At 37.4% G+C, this 19169-nt stretch overlaps 1 protein-coding gene and 1 long non-coding RNA gene across 3 annotated transcripts in view; one reads left to right on the plus strand and one right to left on the minus strand.

Annotated features, from left to right (window-relative positions):
- Nucleotides 1–2201, plus strand: part of LOC126957503 (uncharacterized) — a 30999-nt gene extending 28798 nt beyond the window's left edge. The window contains exon 3 of the long non-coding RNA XR_007726797.1: nucleotides 1023–2201. This is a non-coding gene — a long non-coding RNA (uncharacterized LOC126957503). The remainder of the gene's footprint in view (nucleotides 1–1022) is intronic.
- RAB3C (RAB3C, member RAS oncogene family) overlaps nucleotides 1–19169 on the minus strand; it is a 294161-nt gene that overhangs the window by 200832 nt on the left and 74160 nt on the right. The gene's annotated exons all lie outside the window — the stretch shown is intronic.

Raw genomic sequence — 19169 nt, forward strand, 5'->3', positions numbered from 1 at the left:
GGTCAAACCCTATAAAATGTATGATGTCTTTTCAGTTGTAGTTTCTATAAAATGGGAATAGTCAAGCCTACTTTAAGAGATTGTCATAAAGGAGGATTGAAAATTTTCAATCCTCATTTTATATATATATATGTATGTGTGTGTGTGGATATATATATATAACCGTGTGTGTGTGTGTGTGTGAGTGTGTGTGTGTGTATAACTAGTTTGTTGAGAAGAGGAAAGGAACCACTCCCTGCTTTCCCCCTACAGTTTCCAAATTGGACTAGGCTTGATGGGAAAGAAACTTTGAATTGGGTCTCTGATGAAAATTTTGGTTTAGATCAGGTTGTACTTTTTAATATCTTAAAGTGAAATTACTGTAATATCTAAAATTACTCAAAGAATCTGTGGTGCTGATTCATGTAGGGGCAGGACAGGGGGAACCCATAGAACATGTTTTAAGGGTTGTGGGTTTTTCCAAGGCTGGTCTGCTCACTAAATAGGTTTCTTCATGCAGAGCACCTTGCCTAATGCCTAGAACACAATATACACTTTTGAAAATCTGTATTTTATTTTAGTAATCCTCCCTGCCCTGCCAATTCCCCTCACCCCAACAAAACCCAACGCCAAGAATCTGATCTGTTTACCAGAATTAAATACTAACATATATAAATTTTTGGAATATCCTTAGAGGGAAAAGTAAAGACAAGAACAACTGAATAACTGAAATGCAGCAGACTTTAACAAATGACAATCATTATACATAGTTTATTCTTCTCCTAGCATATAAATGTGGCTGGTGCAGGATAGAAGACCCACAGAGTATTATTCGAAACTAAGTGGGTTATGTTTTCTCAGAGCACCCACTGACTTAAAAGAGAGCTAATGGTCAAAACCAAAGTTCTCTGGATTGTCACAAATGGCAGAATTTTCTTCCTTTTTAGTGCTGAATAATCATTAGACAAGGCTTATGTATATCACATTATCATGTATACCTTCAATATATACAACTTTTATTTGTCAATTATATCTCAATACAGCTGGAAAAAACAACCAACCAACCAGAGGTCCTTCAAGAAGAGTCATGAATTAGAATGATATATGCTAAAGCACCTTTCAGAGTTTAATTCTTCGCATAATTTTAGACTCAAAACTGGAATTCTGGACATAGATATGACCTTCGAGAACCATCCAGTCCTGTCTCCTCATTTTACAGGTGAGATAAGTGAGCCTCAAGGAAACAGCTTGGCAAGTTAGTAGTGCAGGTAGGAAGTTGACTAAACTGTTGTGTATTCCACTGCATTAGAGGTCCATGGCACCATTGAAGAGCTCAGAGTCTAAAGGAGAGAGTGCTGTGGAGCAGGGCAGTGGTTCCCGTGTTTGCCTGACCCCAGGGGATCACCTGTGCCTCTTGCTTAGGGTGTAGTTTCTGCAGTTCCTGGGTCCTTCCAAAGAGAGGCATCATACTCCTGATCCCTCATCCAAATGCTGTTTTTACTCTATCCCATTATCCCAAAAACATTGAAACAGTCTACTTTTATTATGTTTTGTTTTCATTAGTAACCCCTCTTCAAAGCTCTATAGTGAGACATCTTAAAAGTGTATTTACTATAAAATTCTGGGATGATGGCCCCTAGTTTATAATACGTCAAGCTGAAAAGATGAATGAAGAGCATCTGACTGGTATATAAGTAATTCTAATTTAAAATTAAAGTTCTTTTTTTTCTAGAAGTTTTCTTATGTATCATGTCATTGTTTACATGTATTTTAATTCCATTTAATCTCTTAGCCTTTCTCCTGGTGGAAACAGTATATTCTCAGTATTTCTAAATAACACTTGTATTTTGCTAGTAGCCTATTTCTTATAAAAAATGAGCTTGCAAAAATCTTGGCTATCAGCACACCTAAAAGCTGAATGAAAAGTGCAACCTCAAAGTTTGGTCACATAAATAACAACTGAAACTTTCCAGTTTAAATTATATTTTATTTTGAAACCCTATGCAGCCGGCAATCAATGTATTTGTAACAGAAAGCTGATATGGAGACATGGGAAGGACTTAGTTAAAAGTGGAATTCATTATATGAAGTGATTTTTAGGGGCACAATTTTTTTTGATGGTTTAAGTCTGAAGTGTGTAAATTTTGGTTAAATGTCTCAAATCCAAGAAAATACACTGGAAAATAAGCAACTTAATGTAAGGATCATAACTAGAAACTATTATTGCTTTACTCCAACAGTAGAGTCATTATTTGTGCTGGCTCTGGAACCAGACAGCCTTCGTTTTGAAGCCTCACTGTGCCTCCTGCCAACTGTATGCCCTTGAGCAAATTATTGAACTTTCCTGATCTGCAGGTTTTTTCATCTTTCTAAGTGTGGGGGGATAATGAGAGCACCTATGACATAAGGTTGTTGTGAGAATTTTGTAAAAAAAAAACATAGTGTGCTTTGATCAGTGCCCGGTATTGATACATCTCAGGCTCTTGACAATTATTATTATTTTTGGGAAAAGAAACAACATGCAATCAATCATCAGCTGCTGCTGATGAATCATTAGGAAGATCAGGAAAAGCATCAACTGGGACCTGAGAGGTAAGTGATTCAATCTGGCCACTTTACAGAAAAATAAACTGGGGCCCACAGAAGTTGTGACTTGCCCAAATAGAAACAAGAATCCAGTTATCCCCTACTCCAACTGCCTACCTGAAAAACATACGATGGCCAGGGCTTTGACAAGAGTTTGACTTCACAGATCTCACTGCATACTGACTAGGTATGTCACATGGAGTGAGCTCCATAAGTCAAAAGGGCAAGGTCAGACTGAGTCAATAGTGGCCATGAGATCATGACTTCTGACTTTGACCTTGAAGTTGGCCAGGTTCTGTTATGCAGTCTATGAAATAAAAATGTCCCAGCTGTCACCCAAAGCAGACATAAGGCCTCTGCTTAATGTACTTTAACAGTTACACATCAGGTGGACAATTCAAATAAATAAGCACTGCAGTTCTATACTCTCTGGATTTTGAAGTGATAAATGCATAATTTGTCTTTGATAATATTTCTACACTTTTCAGCATGTTTTCATATGCACCTTAACTTTTTCTTCTGTTGGAAATGCATAATTACGTAACTTTGCTTTGAAAATTGGCAGGTCCTTAAGAGAGATTTGGCTAGCTTAGAATATTATCACATTCAGCATAGCCCAGGAAGTCCAAAATCACCAAAAAGGGAAAGATAGTTGAAGAGAAATGTGTCTTTTCTTTAGATGTTGAGCACAAATCACTTATGTTCTTTCACGAATTTTTTTCTTAAATTATATATGAGCCAAAGCTTAAATTAAAAAAAAAAAAAAAAAACTATCCTTTGGAAACCGTCTTTATTTTAAGAAGCGTATGTAGGCATAGAATGGAAGACTTTATCACTACAGACTTTTCCAGAGGGTCCATGAAGGCACCAGGAAGTGCTGGGCCTCTAAAATCATATGGCAATTGTTCAGATATATATGTAGTAGCAGTATTGATGGGAGAGAGAATAAGAATGGCTACTATCAGATTCCCCAAAGACTCAATGACCTCTACCCTCAAATACAGGCAGTTCTCAGAATACGGAGAAAGGCACACAGAATGATTTATAGACATATGCATCAATAAGAAAATATTCGTGCAGGTGGTGAAAATGGCTGGGTATTGTCTACTCTCTAGATCTTCAAAACAAATGGGAATGAGAGCAAAAAAAAGATGAAACTATTCAGAAGTCACCAAATCCAACCATGGATAAAGCATTGGCTAAAGAAAAGAAATGTGAAGAGTTCATCTTTGATGGGAACTGGATGATGAGTTTTTGGTTGGCTTGAGCCTTGGTCTTGCCTGTATTTAGGACTGTAACAGACTCAGTGCTAGTATCAAACATGGATCACACTTACGTGAGTCATTCACTTGATCCTTTTAACTCTATGGAGTTAATATTGTTAGATCTGTTTCACAGAGGAAAAAAGCCAAAGCACAGAGACAATAAGCGACTTTCTCAAGATAAATTTAAAAACAAGTTACTAGTGGAGCCGGCATGTGATCCCAGCTGCACCAGTGCGCACCTAAACTACCGCCTTCTGTCTACTGCCTCTAAAGAGTTACTGGCTGACCTTGGAACTGGGATTTATACCATCACTGTTAGTGTTACCTTGAATTTGAGGCTGACAGAGGTTGTTGGGAAGTGGGTTGGATGTAAGCTTAGACCATCCCTCTGAGCTCACCCTTTTCCATGTTGTAGTAGTCTCTGGGTGTAGTCTGGTATGACCCGGGCAGCAGGCTCTTTGAACATGAGGTTGCATCTCAACAGGGGTTTTTCTCTATTTTTCTTGAGGGAAAATGATACCATATGTGACCACATTTGGGATAGGGATTTGGTTTTAGCAAAAACACAGGACACTTTGGGAGGCCGAGACGGGCGGATCACGAGGTCAGAAGATTGAGACCATCCTGGCTAACACGGTGAAACCCCGTCTCTACTAAAAAATACAAAAAACTAGCTGGGCGAGGTGGCGGGCGCCTGTAGTCCCAGCTACTCGGGAGGCTGAGGCAGGAGAATGGCATAAACCCAGGAGGTGGAGTTTGCAGTGAGCTGAGATCCGGCCATTGCACTCCAGCCTGGGCGACAGAGCAAGACTCCATCTCAAAAAAAAAAAAAAAAAAAAAAAAAACAACACAGGACACATTTGAAAGTTATTCATTGCTTGTAATTATACCCATCTAGTGAGACTTAGAATATGAAGAAAATACTAGGGAAATTGCTATGGCTAAATTATGTCCCCCCAAAATTCATATTTTGAAGCCCTGACTCTCAGTGTAATAGTATTTGGAGGCCTTCAGGAGGTAATTAGGTTGTGGGAGTGGAACCCTCAGGATGGGATTAGTGCCCTTATAAGAAGAGACATGAGATAGCTCTCTCCCTCTTCCTCTTCATGCAGCAAGAAGATGGCCATCTCCAACTGTAAGCCAGGAAGAGAGTCCTTTCCAGGAACTGAATCAGCTGGCACCTTGATCTTGGACTTCCAAGCATCTAGAACTGTGAGCAATAAACATCTGTTGTGTAAGCCACACAGTCTATGGTATTTTGTTATAGCAGCCAAACTGACTATGGCAGGAATCTTTCATGGGAGACCATGAAAGATTAGACTAGAAATTAAGACGTAGGAGCCCCTAACTCTATTTTTGGCTTAGATAGTAGAAAAAAAAAGTGATTAGAACATTAAGTGGAGGGGTGACTTCTACCTCTCAGCTATATTATTTTCATTTCTAAATTATTACCTTCAACTAGATACTATGAGGTCTTTAAATTTTGATGATTCTCTGATTTGACCCTGATTATGCCTCAGATATACCTAATGTGGACTCAGAAGACATGATTTTGTAAACTCTGTGATCTCCATATAGGGGACTAGGCTGTGGGACTCATGAAAACTGTTGGTTGGGCTTTAACAATGATTTTGTGGAATACTGAGTGCCACATACATTTTCAGTTCTTTTGAGGATAATTGGCTAGAATTTCAGTCTGATATTAAATCTAATTTAAAGCTAGATTCTCAATTTGTCTCCCAAGACCCTAACTTCCCACCCTCATATTTAAGCTGCAAATAAATTCTAGATAGTGTGAACCATTTCTTTGCAAGCTAATTTCTTCCTTTATTTATCTCTGAGGGTCAGGTCAATTTGCTCCACTTAATGTTCTAATCACTTTTCTCTGAAGAGGAAAGAAAGAAACATGACAGCACAGACAGATTTTTCACATGGGCAATTGCAATACAAAAATAATGAAACTGTCCAGACCACTAGAATATAATATTAATTTCATAACATGCATGGGTAAGCTATATTATATAGAATACTTACAGCACCTACAATGAGGTCAAGTCTACTCAACCCAGATTCTCTCCATAGTTTACACCCAAGTTACAAGAATCAAAACTGGGTTTTGTTTGTTTCTTTGTTTGTTTTTGGTAGTAAACTTCACCTGTTTTTCAGCCCAATGGAGGATGAATATTAATAATTTCAAGTCCATATAATAGGCATAGAATATAATCACCATAAAATACATTATGTGCAAAATAAGTGTCAAGATACTATCTTAGGAGAGGAGTTGTCAGGTTAAAATAAATAAAATATAAATTTACCCACAGAAATTTACCCTGGCATTATTAAAAGTCCATTTTAAAATGCTATTGATTCTTCTTAGAGCTTTTGGTAAAATAGAACAATATATTTCACGGGGCCACTGTCAGAGTTCAATGATATATAATATATACACAATTTTTAGAAAAGTGGCTAGCATGTAGTAAATTCTTAACAAATCATACCCATTTCATCTGTTAGGAATTTTGTATGGCTCCATATAATAGGCATACAAAAGCAGCTGCTTAAGCAAATTAATATACTCTTTTTAGGCAACAGGAGTCTGGGGTAGGCAGCCTGGGGCTAGTATAGAAGTCCCAGGCTCCCTCCATCTTTTCACTTGGATTTTGTCCTAATGCTTTCAGGATGGCTCCTACACACCCACGCCTTATAACCACATTCCAGGAAATGAGGGAGAGGAAATAGCAAAGGGTGCAATACAGCTAAGTCTGCCCTTTCATTTCCTTAAGTCAGGAAAACAATAGGATTCCCAGAAGCCTGCTTAGTAGAGCTCTGGTTATCTCTCACTTGCTAGAACTCTGTCATGCAGATCTATGCAGCTTTAAAGGAGGCCGAGGAATCAAATTTCATAACTGGGCACATTGCCACGCTAAGTAAGGCCTGCCCCCATTGTTAGTGCCATTGGTGCATAAAACCAATTCTCATTTGTTTCCAATTGATATGATATGGTGGTTCTGTTGGTAAAGGGGTGAAAAGACATTGGGAAAACAACTTGGAGAGTCTGCCACAGCTATCACCATGATTCATTTACACATCACATAGTCTGTCTAAAAGCGTCAGATAATTTTGTTTTCCAACATTAATGGCAATTGGTTGTCTCCCCAAGACAAAGTGCTCAAAGGTTCAGATGCAATACAAGAAATTTTTGACTCTGGTCTGACGTCCCACGCACGTCATTGCCTCACTGCTGTTTTCATATTTCTGCCCTGTTTTGTAGCACAACTTTCCATAAATCATCTGCATTATCCTCTGAGTCAACTACCATATAATTAGCTTCACATTCATCATCTGTCTTCAGAGAAGTCGCAGTTTCTTCCTGGGGAGGATGCAGGCCTTCCTGCTCTGACCTCAGCTCAGGCTTCCAGCTGATTTCCACCTAACTTCAGCCACATGTGTGACCAGCAGCCCCTATCTCTACTAACTGGTCAGCCTAGTGTGGTGTTACAAAGACTGGTATGTGAACCACCATTGTCTGGGAGCTTGTTAGAGATTTAATATCTTGTGCATGCTTTGGTCCTCTGGAATCAGAATCTATGGAAATAAGGCCTAAGAATCTTGAATTTTAACAAATATTCCAAGTGATTCTCATTTAAGCTCAAATTTGAGAAATACTGTCCTTGTCCCCTGCCAGGGGTTTTCAGCATATCCGTAATGTAAACACTTGGCAAAACTAGAGACGTGAACACTTCAAGCTACCCACTCATACAAGGTACTAGCTTGTTCGCCTTCTCTGTCAATAAATACTTTAAATATTTTTGGTCTCAATGCAATCAAATAAAGCATAGCTGACTTGGGGAAGCATGAACGTTACAAACATAATAAAATAAAGCCAATTATATTGTGCTGTGCCAATTTCCTGAGGGACATTGAATATTACCCTATGCAATCCCTAACCAAATAATTATAGCTGTCTACTTATTGTTTCATCCTCTTACCCCTGTGTGTTGGAATCTGCCAGAAGCAAGGAATTATAGTACAGCCCATCATCTAGTCACAGAAATCTATTGCAGAAACAGATAATTTGCAATGCAGGCAATAAAAGGGTTCTTTGTGTCCTTCAATATTTGAGTGCAGTGTATTGGCCTTCATGATCCTCAGTAGATATGCATGTTTCCCACTGACTCCTACATTAAAGGATTTCCAGAAGTGTAGTATTCCATGACTTCACTGAGTTTCAGAGAAAATAAGCTTATCAAAGATACCTATTCCTAAATATGTAAAATAAGATTAAATGTTCTTTGTTTATTCATTTCTTTGTTCTAAAATACATGTATGGGATGCCTTTAACATGCAAGGCACTATGATACTACCATGAAAATGGAAAATGAATAACACAGAGTCTGAATGACCTCAAGGAGAAGCAGTCCCAGGATTTGCATTGAGAAGATGATTTTTCCAAAACAAGTGTCCATCAAGGAGTTAATGAAATAACAGCAATAAAATGAAAGCACGTAAATTCAAGAGCATTTAATGGACCACTTATTGTACTACTTCAGTTTGAAATCATTAGTACTATTCTTTGGTACTAGTAAATCGTCTTCTGTTTCCTGATAGAGTTCAAGCTTTAGTGTTTTCTGATAAGGACAGGCACATAGCAGCTAATTTCTCAGTAAGACAACTTAAATAAATAGAAACTGTATTGCAACTGAAAGAAGTTGCTACCAAATGTGCCTACAAAACATTTTTCTTAGGTCACACACTCACATTTTCTGCAAAAACACTAATGGCTATCAGGTACTCCTTATCTTTTATCTTACTCATAATGCAGTATTACCCCATAAAAGCCTTATCCACGTACCTGCCTGGTAGGATTAAACAATATATAATGATTTTTTTGTGCATTACATTTTACACACAAATGTTCTCATAAAGGTATGTATACTTTTTCAACTTATTTTTGCTCATCAGAAAATACAGAAATACGTGTGCTGTTTTAGACAAACTGGTCAGGGAAGTCTTCTTTCAGGAAGTGATATTTTAGCAAATAACTTTAAGGGAGTGAGATTAAGTAGGTGACATTAGAGCAACTATATTAAGGGAGGGAGTAAACTAGGCTATGATCTGGGAGAAACATATTTCAGAGGCTGGAGACATCCAGCACCGAGATCCTAAGGTAGGAACACCTTTGAAGTATTTGAGAAATCAAAAGAAGTCAAGTGTGGTTAGGAGCAAAGTCAGCCAGAGGGAGAATCGTAGGAAATGAGCTGGGAAGGGACATCAGGAGCCAGCTCCTGCAAGTCCTATTAGGCAACATTAAGGAGTTTTGGATTCTTAGTGTATATGATGGGAAGCTAGTGGATGGTTTACAGGAGAGCAACATGATTTAATGTACTTTTTCAAAATTAAATATTTTATTTTGAATTAAATGTACATTCACATGCAGTTTTAAGAAATGATATAAAGAGATCTTGTGTACCCCTTACCTAGTATCCGCTGATGGTAACATCTTACAAATCTATAGTACAGCATCACAACCTGGATACGGACATTGATACAGTCAAATGTTTCAGAGTATTCCCATCACCCTCATGTTGATCCCTCATGTTGCCCTTTTATAGCCACCACCACTCCTCTGTTCGAAAGGGCAAACAAAGCCCACCCACTCCTCTGTCCTGACTCCTAGCAACCGCTATTCTGAAATGGTTCTCCATTTCTACAATTTTATCATTTCAAGAATATTGTATTAATGGAATCATATAATACATGACCTTTGGAGATTGGCCTCTTCACTCAGCATAATTCCCTGGAGATTCATCCAGGTTCTGTGTGTATCGATAGTGCATTTCTCTTTATTGCTCAGTTGTATTTGATAGTATGGATTGGCCACATTTGTTTAATGATTCATCTACTGAAGGAAATCTAGGTTGTTTCCAGTTTGAAGCTATTAAAAATAATGCTGTTATAAATATGTATGTACAGATTTCTATGAAAATATAAGTTTTCATTCCTCTGGGATGGATAAATGTTTAGCAATTGATTGCTGGACTGCACTGAATTTCTAGAAATGTAATTCCATGACTTCATGGGGTTTTAGGAAAAATAAGCTTAGCAAAGGTCCCTATTCCTAAATATGTAAAATAGAATGAAATGTCATGTATTCATTTCATTATTCTAAAATATATCTATGGAAAGCCTGTCACAGGCAAAGCACTATTATGATACTATGAAGATATAAAACATGCACTTGCTTAGTTTTATAAGAAACTGCCAAAGGGTTTTTCAGGATGGCCATACTATTTCACACTCCTGCCATCAATTGCTTTGCAAGTTTGCCAGCACTTAGTGTTTTCAGCTTTTTGCCGTTTTTGGTTTGTTTCATTTTTTAATTTTTGTTTCCTACTTCATCCATTCTAATATGTGTGTGGTGGTATCCCATTATGGTTTAATTTGAATTTCCCTAAGAACCAATGATGACAAGCAACTTTTCATACCCTTATTGGCCATCTGAATGTCATCTTTGGTCAAGTTAGCTCTTTTGCCCAAGTAACATTTACATGTAGCTAATAGTTACATTTGAATAAATCTTTCCCTTTCTATTTCATCGAAATGAATGTAGTTACATTTTATTTATTTATTTATTTATTTATTTATTTATTTATTTATTTTGAGACAGTCTCACTCTGTTGCCCAGGCTGGAGTGCAATGGTGTGATCTTGGCTCACTGCAACCTCTGCCCGCAGGGTTCACGCCATTCTCCTGCCTCAGCCTCCCGAGTCGCTGGGACTACAGGCGCCCGCCACCATGCCCAGCTTTTTTTTGTGTGTGTGTGTGTGTGTGTGTGTGTGTGTGTATTTTTAGTAGAGACGGGGTTTCACCATGTTAGCCAGGATGGTCTCGATCTCCTGACCTCATGATCTGCCCTCCTTAGCCTCCCAAAGTGCTGGGATTACAGGCATGAGCCACCGCGCCTGGCCCATTTTAATATTTTAAACTTGAAATTCTTAGGAGGAAGATGACTGATCTCTTCCAAAATTAATTTTTCAACAAATGATAAAGATATTTTTATCTAAAATCACTTTTTGAAATGTGTTTACAGGACAGAATGTGTGTCCCAAGGACGGATCTACTAATTCTATCCCTTTGATATGAATTGGTATGAATTTTATAATACACATTTGCTAGTGGTCACCTAGGCAGTGGTCAACAAAGCCTTATCTTTACATATATAATGTCTACAGATAAAAGCAAAAATTAAAGCAATCATCTGAATATTTTAATTCTCTAAAATATGCTTCTTTATAATTTGAAACAAAAAGTGAACAAATGCCTGGATTCTTCACTTTGCATACTTTGTATGTTTAGATATAACTTTTCTGTCTCTATTAATTAAATACAATGAAACGTTCAGTAGTTAACTAGAAAAATGCAGAAGTACTATTTATATTATTGACACAAAAGAAACATAAACAGCTCTTTCTTCAACGGCAAGCAATTCCATGCTTATATTCTCCTTGAGGAAAGAATGTGCAATATGGATAGGATCATTGGCTTTCATTGTGTTAAAACTTACATACAATAAAAGACATCCATTTTTACATACAGTTCAATGAGTTCTGACAAACATATACTTGAACTACCACAATTAAGGAATAGAGCATATCCATCATCCAAAAAGAGTTCCCTCATACCCCTTTGAAATCAATCCCCTCCTACCGTTCACTCAATCAACTGCCAATCTGGTTTCTATCACCACAGCTTAGTTTTTGTCTGTCTTTGAATTTCATGTAAATGGTTGATATGTTCTCTTTTGTGTCTGGCTTTCTTTGCTTTGCATAATGTTTTTGAGATCCATCCAGCTCATTGGATTTGAATCCGAGATCTTTCTTATAAGATATATGACATTTGGGCCAATTATTTATCTTCTGTTTTCTTAGCTGATAAATGGTCTTATTAATACCTTCCCCATGTGGTTGCTGTAAGAATTAATTTTAAGGTACTTGGCTTGGTGTTTAACAACTATATCAGTATGGATCTAAATAATATAATTTATATGACTATGATTTTTTTCGTTCAACCCCTCCTTCTCACCACAGGAAGAATCTTCTGTAAGCCTTATTCAAGTTCAGCATGTTCTGTGAAAGGAATCAGCGTGAAGAAAACTCTACAATCATAATTTTGTATTATTGAGCAACAGCACACCCCTCTATTTCTGCCTCCTTCTTTCCTGTCTCCATGGGCTCTGACAAATTGGCAGCAGTCAACTCTGCTTTCTCTGCTCTATCTACAATTTTGTTCCTTCCAGAGTCTAATACTTTCCAAGAAAAGGGCACAATATCCTCTTCCCCACTACCCAGAAATAGAGAGAGTGAGCAGGATCTAAGACCTAAAGGAGACCTCCCACAAGAGCCGATGTAAAAGACTAAATTAAAAAGGACTTTCCTTCTAAAAAAGATCTCATCACTCCTGACCTGATTCCATCAAATAAGGACCTGGGATGTGGGAGAGAATGAGTCATGAGAAGGATTAAGTATCTCCTCCCTGAGTTTTTACCTCTACCAAGTGTTTTCCTGCTCACACTAAAAATAATTGATATTCTAGTTTCTTTTTGCTTTTACAACTGTTCATTTTGTTTTGCATGCGTTCTCTAACCCCTCTGTCCACCTCTTCCTCTGTGTGCATACATAATAATATAATGTGAGCTTCAGAGGAAGCTAAGGGAAGGGGAAGTAAGACAGGGCCAGTAGTTCCAGCAATTAGCAGCTATTAGAAATAGGGTTAATGGAGTCAGTAAACTAGCCTTGTCTAACCTTTAAGACCTATCTTGCAGTGCAGTGCCCCTGCTACTCAAGCATTGCCACCACACTAGCTACAGGCAGGTCATCAGTTGAGAGACAGATCTTGTGTGTTTGATCAAAGTTAGATCTATTTCATCTAGGACTTCTCTAATCAATCAGCTGCATTGTTATTTGCTCCAGTGGGTCTTTAACCCTCAAAATTATTGGAACCACTTAGTCAGGCATGCAACAGTAAATATGAAAAAAATGTAAACAAAGAATATATTTAAGCAGCCAACATTTGGTTCCGGGAAATTAACAATTCCTTTGGGTTGCTACAAAGTGTCTGCTACGAATGGCATATCATTAACACGGACATGTATATCAGAAATACCATGGCAGAAAAAAGTAAGATACGGGTACATGATTTCAAGTGATATTTTGATGCATTCATTTATAATTCCTGAGCTTGCTTATTTCACTGAGTATAATAATATCTGCAGTAGGTCACAAGATTCTAATGAAAAGCCCATGAGACATGACTATACTTTAAGATATACTCTAGTTTCTTTTTTTCACATAATGAATATCCCATGTTTATTTCCTGAAAGAAATGAAATACTCACAATTAAGACTTTAATAGAACCTTAAAATAAGAGATGAATTTTGGGGACACAGGAACATTATCATGTTTTGATTTTGATAGAGTCCGTGTTAATCAAGCTTGTCTGCATACCTCTCTGTGTGAGAGAGGCTGTTAGTTCCCACCTAATCTCCATGGGCTCCTCTGCATTCCCCCAGCTTCAAGCATCCATGGTAGATGGGTCCTATGACTCACTCTTACCAATGGGATTTGACAATAGTGAGGTCTGACTTTCAGTCCATGCCATTCAGGTAAGAGTATGCCCTCTCCATGCTCTCTTTTTTTTTTCCTTATGGTTAAAATAAAGGAATCTAAAATGGCAGACTTGAAAGATGGAAGTAACCTGCAGCCTTGAGCTTCAAGGAGAATCACACAAAAGAGTTACCCAACCTGCTTCAGATAAAGAAATAACCATATATTCCTTTAAGTCACTAATCAGGCTTAGTCTATCTTGTTGGCATTAATTACACTGACTAATGTGGGCTCCTTCTCTCATCTGATTCATGTGATAAAATGGGGCTGCCATTGGCAGATCAAAATAAAGAATATCTGCCAAATTTTTGTTCTTAAAAAATACAATATGGTATGGAAAATACCTGACATATATCCCTCCAACTCCAGGCAACAGGATGAGACATCTTTCAAGTCTATATACATCCTCCTCTCATGTTGTTTCTGCATGGCTTGGGGTGGGAGTGAATGGGAAGAAGAATAAATATTATACTTTTCATAATGGAAGTTTATACCACATAGTAACTGTCAGACTCAGGGATTATTTCATCTTTTACTTTTCAAATCCCAGGCAAGACATAACAATTAGAATTTCCACAATGGACTGCTAAAATATCATGGGCTTAGGCAACCATCTAATAAGGTTCACATCCATCTACCTTGCATAGATAGGAAGGGGGTATTACATTTTTTGTTTGTTTGCTTTGTTTTGTTTTATTTCTTCATCCCAAGGTAACTGCTGTGTTAGGAATTTAAGAAAAGCCAGGTGTGGTGGCTCATGCCTGCAATCCCAGCACTTTGGGAGGCCAAGGTGGGTGGATCGCTTGAGTTCAAGAATTCGAGACCAGCCTGGGCAACATGGCCAAATCACTGTCTCTACAAAAAATACAAAAATTAGCCAGGCATGGTAGCATGTGCCTGTGGTCCCATCTACTCAAGAGCCTAAGGTGGGAGGATGGCTTGAGCCCGGGAGGCAGAGGTTGCAGTGAGCCAAGATCATGTCACTGCACTCCAGCCTAGGTGATAGAGGCAGACCTCATCTCAAAACAAAACAAACTTAAGAAAAAAAATGATCATTGTAAGACTGGTCAGGGGATTACAACCATTTTTCAGCTGCTTAAGAAAAAATTAATTTTATTATTTTTTCAAAAGTTTAATATTGACAAGTTTTGAGACTTTCTTTTCTATAAGAAAATCAGTGGGGGAAATGAAGTTTGGTTCTACTGGAGGAAAGTAGAAAACTAATTGTTTTCTTGGTATAAACACAAGAGCATAACTGAATATTCCTACTTACTTCAGATTCTGGAGGGATACAGTATCTGCTATTTAGAAAAGCAATCAAGTCTATTCCTTTTATTGGCAAATGAGTGATATAAAAATAAAAGATTGCTTATTTTTCCTCTGGGGGGAAAGGGAGAAAAAGATTACATGATGCCTGCAAATAACTGGTCATCCAATCTCTATTGAGAGTTTAGTGTGTGTCAGGCATATTCTCAAAGGGACGAAAGAAAAAGCATATAGTGAAGGTATTACCTTGCTCAGCAGAAGACATATAATTTCAATTCAGCATATTTTAAAATTTGAAATAAAAACACATTATTTGGAAATATAATTTATATATGTACATGTGTATATATGTATATACTTACATATCTGCACATGCATGTGCATATGTATATAACTCAAACAGCAGTATTGAGAATTGTTTTCCTATGTAATTAATTCACTATGTGATTATAAATATTTTGCCTAACATGGTAGATTGCAAAAATAGCCATGATTTTCCAAACCTACCTGTCTTCATTTCCCTTTTATGATGTGACTTTGTGGCTTCTCACATCTCTCCTATCATAGAAGTGACAGCTATTTCTCTACTCCTTTGAATTTGGGCTAGACTTGTGACTTGCTCCGGCCAATACATATGACTACAGTGATAATGTTCCAGTTCTGAGTCTAGATCTTAAGAAGCCTTGCATGCTTCCTCCCTCTCTCAAAATTTTGGCAAGCCTTCATCTAGACAGACCCAGGGTGGTCTGCTAGACGATGAAATGCACATGGCTCAGTAACCCCATTGTCTTATTGCTCCACTGCCCAGATGATAGCCAATTAACTCTCAGAAGTAGTGCTACCCTGCTGCTAATCACAGATGCATCATGATGAGAGAATCTAATCAGGATCAGAAGAGCCATCCAGCCAAACCCAGTCCAAACTACTGACCCACAGAATAGTAGGCTAAGGAAACTGTTATTTTACGCCACTAAACCTTACCATGGTTAGGCTGTAAGAGATAACTGATGCAAACAATAAGGAATGTTTTTATCTTTGCATTAACCATGGCATATTTCCAGTAGGCTGCTAAATCATATTCTACTGATTGTTTAAAAGCAAAGTTCTCCTTTCTCATTTCTAAACCACAGTCCTTTTCTCCCATACTCACCTTGGTGAATACAGAAGCAGGCCTGGGTTTAAATCCCAAATTTCTCACTTCTTTAGCAGATGAACATTGTGAAAGTCACTGGGCAGGTTTAGGTTTTAGTTTGTCCTACTATAAGATAGGGATACTGTAATCTCACAGAATATTTTTGGGAGGATTAAATGACCCGATGTAGGCAAATTGTCTAATACTATACCTGCAACATAATAGACACATATGAAGCAGTTTTATTCTGCCCAAACTTTCTTTTCCTTTGTATCTTTAAGTGTGCCGTGACATATAGTGTCCCCTTCTTTCACTACTTAGTTCTGGAGCTATCATCACTCTGAGATAAAACCATAGCTAATTTTTTTTCTGGTGGCTTACTTTTTGCATTTAAAAATATATTTTTCATGGGCCTTTTCACAAACTAGATTTATTGCATTGAATACTTTCCATAATTTATGGTAAGGATAAAACTAGCGATTAGAGAAAAAGCATAGCATGGACAAACAACAGCAATTTTAAAGGGGATAAAACTAAGAGAAAAACAGAATAAAAGTCTATCTTGTGTGAAAGTACATTCTGTGAGATCATGTCACTCTTCTCCTTGAAATCCTCCAGAGGCTTCCTTTGGCACTTAGAATAAAATCAGACCTTCTCAGCACAGCCTATATATAAGGCCCATTATGGTCTGGTGCTTGTCTGCTTCTCCCACCTCACCATCTGCCATTCTTCCCCTTTCTAACTTTGCTTAAATGCTAGTGGCCTTCCTGTGGCTCTGTGAGAACTCCAGGCCTTTTCTCTCCTGAAAGGTTTTGTACTGCTGCTCTTTAAGTCCAAATGTTCTTCTTCCAATCTTCACATGATGCACACATCGTCATTCAGATCTCTCTTGAATGTCATCTCTTTGGAAAGTGCTTGCCTGACCACTCCTTCCTTTTTTTTTTCTATAAATTATCGGAGTATAGGTGGTATTTGGTTACATAAGTAAGTTCTTTAGTGGTGATTTGTGAGATTTTGGTGCACCCATCACCTGAGCAGTATACACTGCACCCTATTTGTAGTCTTTTAGATAAACCTCACCCCTTCCCACTCTTCCCCCAAAAATCCTCAAAGTCCATTGTATCAGTCTTATGCCTTTGTGTCCTCATAGCTTAGCTTCCAGATATCAGTGAGAACATACAATGTTTGGTTTTCCATTCCTGAGTTACTTCACTCAGACTAATAGTCTCCAATCTCATCCAGGTTGCTGCAAACACTGTTAATTCATTGCTTTTTATGGCTGAGTAGTATTCTATCTGATAAATATACCACAGTTTCTCTATCCACTAGTTGCTTGATGGGCATTCGAGTTGGTTCCACGATTTTGCAATTGTGAACTGTCCTGCTATAAACATGCGTGTGCAAGTATCTTTTTGGTATAATGACTTCTTTTCCTCTGGGTAGATACCCAGTAGTGGGACTGTTGGGTCAAATGGTAGTTCTACTTTTAGTTATTTAAGGAATCACCACACTGTTTTCCACAGTAATTGTCCTAGTTTATGTTCCCACCAGTCGAGCCCTGACCACTCTTCTAAAGGGACTCCCACAGTCACCCTCTGTCCCCTCTCCTCACCTTTGTGTCGTTTCTCTTATAATTTATATGCTTATTTCATTTTTATCTACTTAACCTATCTTTTAGAGTATTACTAGTATGTTTCTGCCTACTTCTACTTTATAAAAATGTTTGTGTTATTTGAGGCAGAGAGATTAAAAACTGCTATAACTTTATTGTGGTTTATCGATTTTAGCATTCCATTTTTATTTTTATTTTTTAACATGTTTTCAATTGCCAGATACAAATGTACACATTTTGGGCATACAATATGGTGTTTTGATATACATATACATTGTGGAATGATTAACTCCAGATAATTAACATATCCATCACCTCACATACTTATTTTTTTTGTGTGGTGCGAACATTTAAGATCTATTCTCTTAGCAATTTTGAAATACAAAGTACATTATGATTAGCTATAGTCACCATGTTGAAAAATAGAGGTCTTTAGCATTATAAAATGTTTTCTTTATCCCATTCTGTAGGTTTGGGCTTTGAGTCTACTTTATGTGTAAACTAGATCAAAACTTCTAGTTGTTTTTTGTCAGCATCTGCCTTACATATCCCTGTTGATACCTTTATTTTAGCCTTTCTAAGTCCCTTTGTTTGATGTACCTCTTATCAACCATGTAAGAGTTAGGTTTTCCTTTGTCAGCCATTCTGAAACCTTTTCTTTTTAACAGGTCAAGTGACTATATAATATTGATATGACAAATATGCTTGATCTCAAATCTGTCATAATATTTTGGGTTACATTTACCATGGCATTGTGTTGATCATATTTCATTCTCCAAATAATGTTTCCTTGCTTTTTTTAAAAAAAAAATGTTAATTAAGAGGACTTGTTGCAGTCATTAGTTTTACTCTTTACCTTTCATAATACCCTAGTTCTTATTTCCCTTAACATTCTACTATTTGGTTTGTCAGCCTTAAACCAGAGCCTTTGCCTCCCAACTATTACCCACATGACAATCAAAGAGCGTATTCTGGTTTCATCTTTCTCTGTCTCTTCTCCATTTCTTAAGTTTGCTATTTCTACGTTGTCAAAACATGTCCTTTTATACAATTCTTCCACACTTCTCCCACCTTTATTTTTGATGTATTTCACTGGTCACTGCAAAACCTTTTGCCAAAGACTCCTCATTCATCTCTTGACTGGATGAGGCTCTTTTTAGTTGGTGCCACAGGAAGAAAACTTGACTAAAGTATTCCCTAAGATTTTGTATCTTGCTATCTTAATTATGATGAGAACTTAAGTTGCAGATGGTTTTATTTGTTCTTCTTACTGATCTGCATAGCTTTGGAAGCCTGAGAGCAAAGCTGTGTATTTAGCAACCCTAATCCCACAGGTCTATCTTTGTCCCTTGTATACTGTTTTATTTTTCTGTATAATACCTATCATAAATAAAATTATAACTACAGAGAAAAAGAGTATGTATATATGTAATTTATCACTACCTAAAATTATATGTGCATAATTTATATTTCATCACTTACTGCTTGTCTCACCTACGGAAATGTAAGCTCTCTGAGGCATTTGTACATTATATCCCCACCACCTGGGATACTGCCTGGGACATAATAGGTACCCAATAGATGTTAAATGAAAGAATACATGAACAAATGAGTCTGAATTATCACTATCAAACATGTGTAAGCATTTTTGGAAAGACAGCTATAC

The sequence above is a fragment of the Macaca thibetana genome, chromosome 6 (assembly GCF_024542745.1).
Source record: "Macaca thibetana thibetana isolate TM-01 chromosome 6, ASM2454274v1, whole genome shotgun sequence".
Taxonomy (NCBI): domain Eukaryota; kingdom Metazoa; phylum Chordata; class Mammalia; order Primates; family Cercopithecidae; genus Macaca; species Macaca thibetana.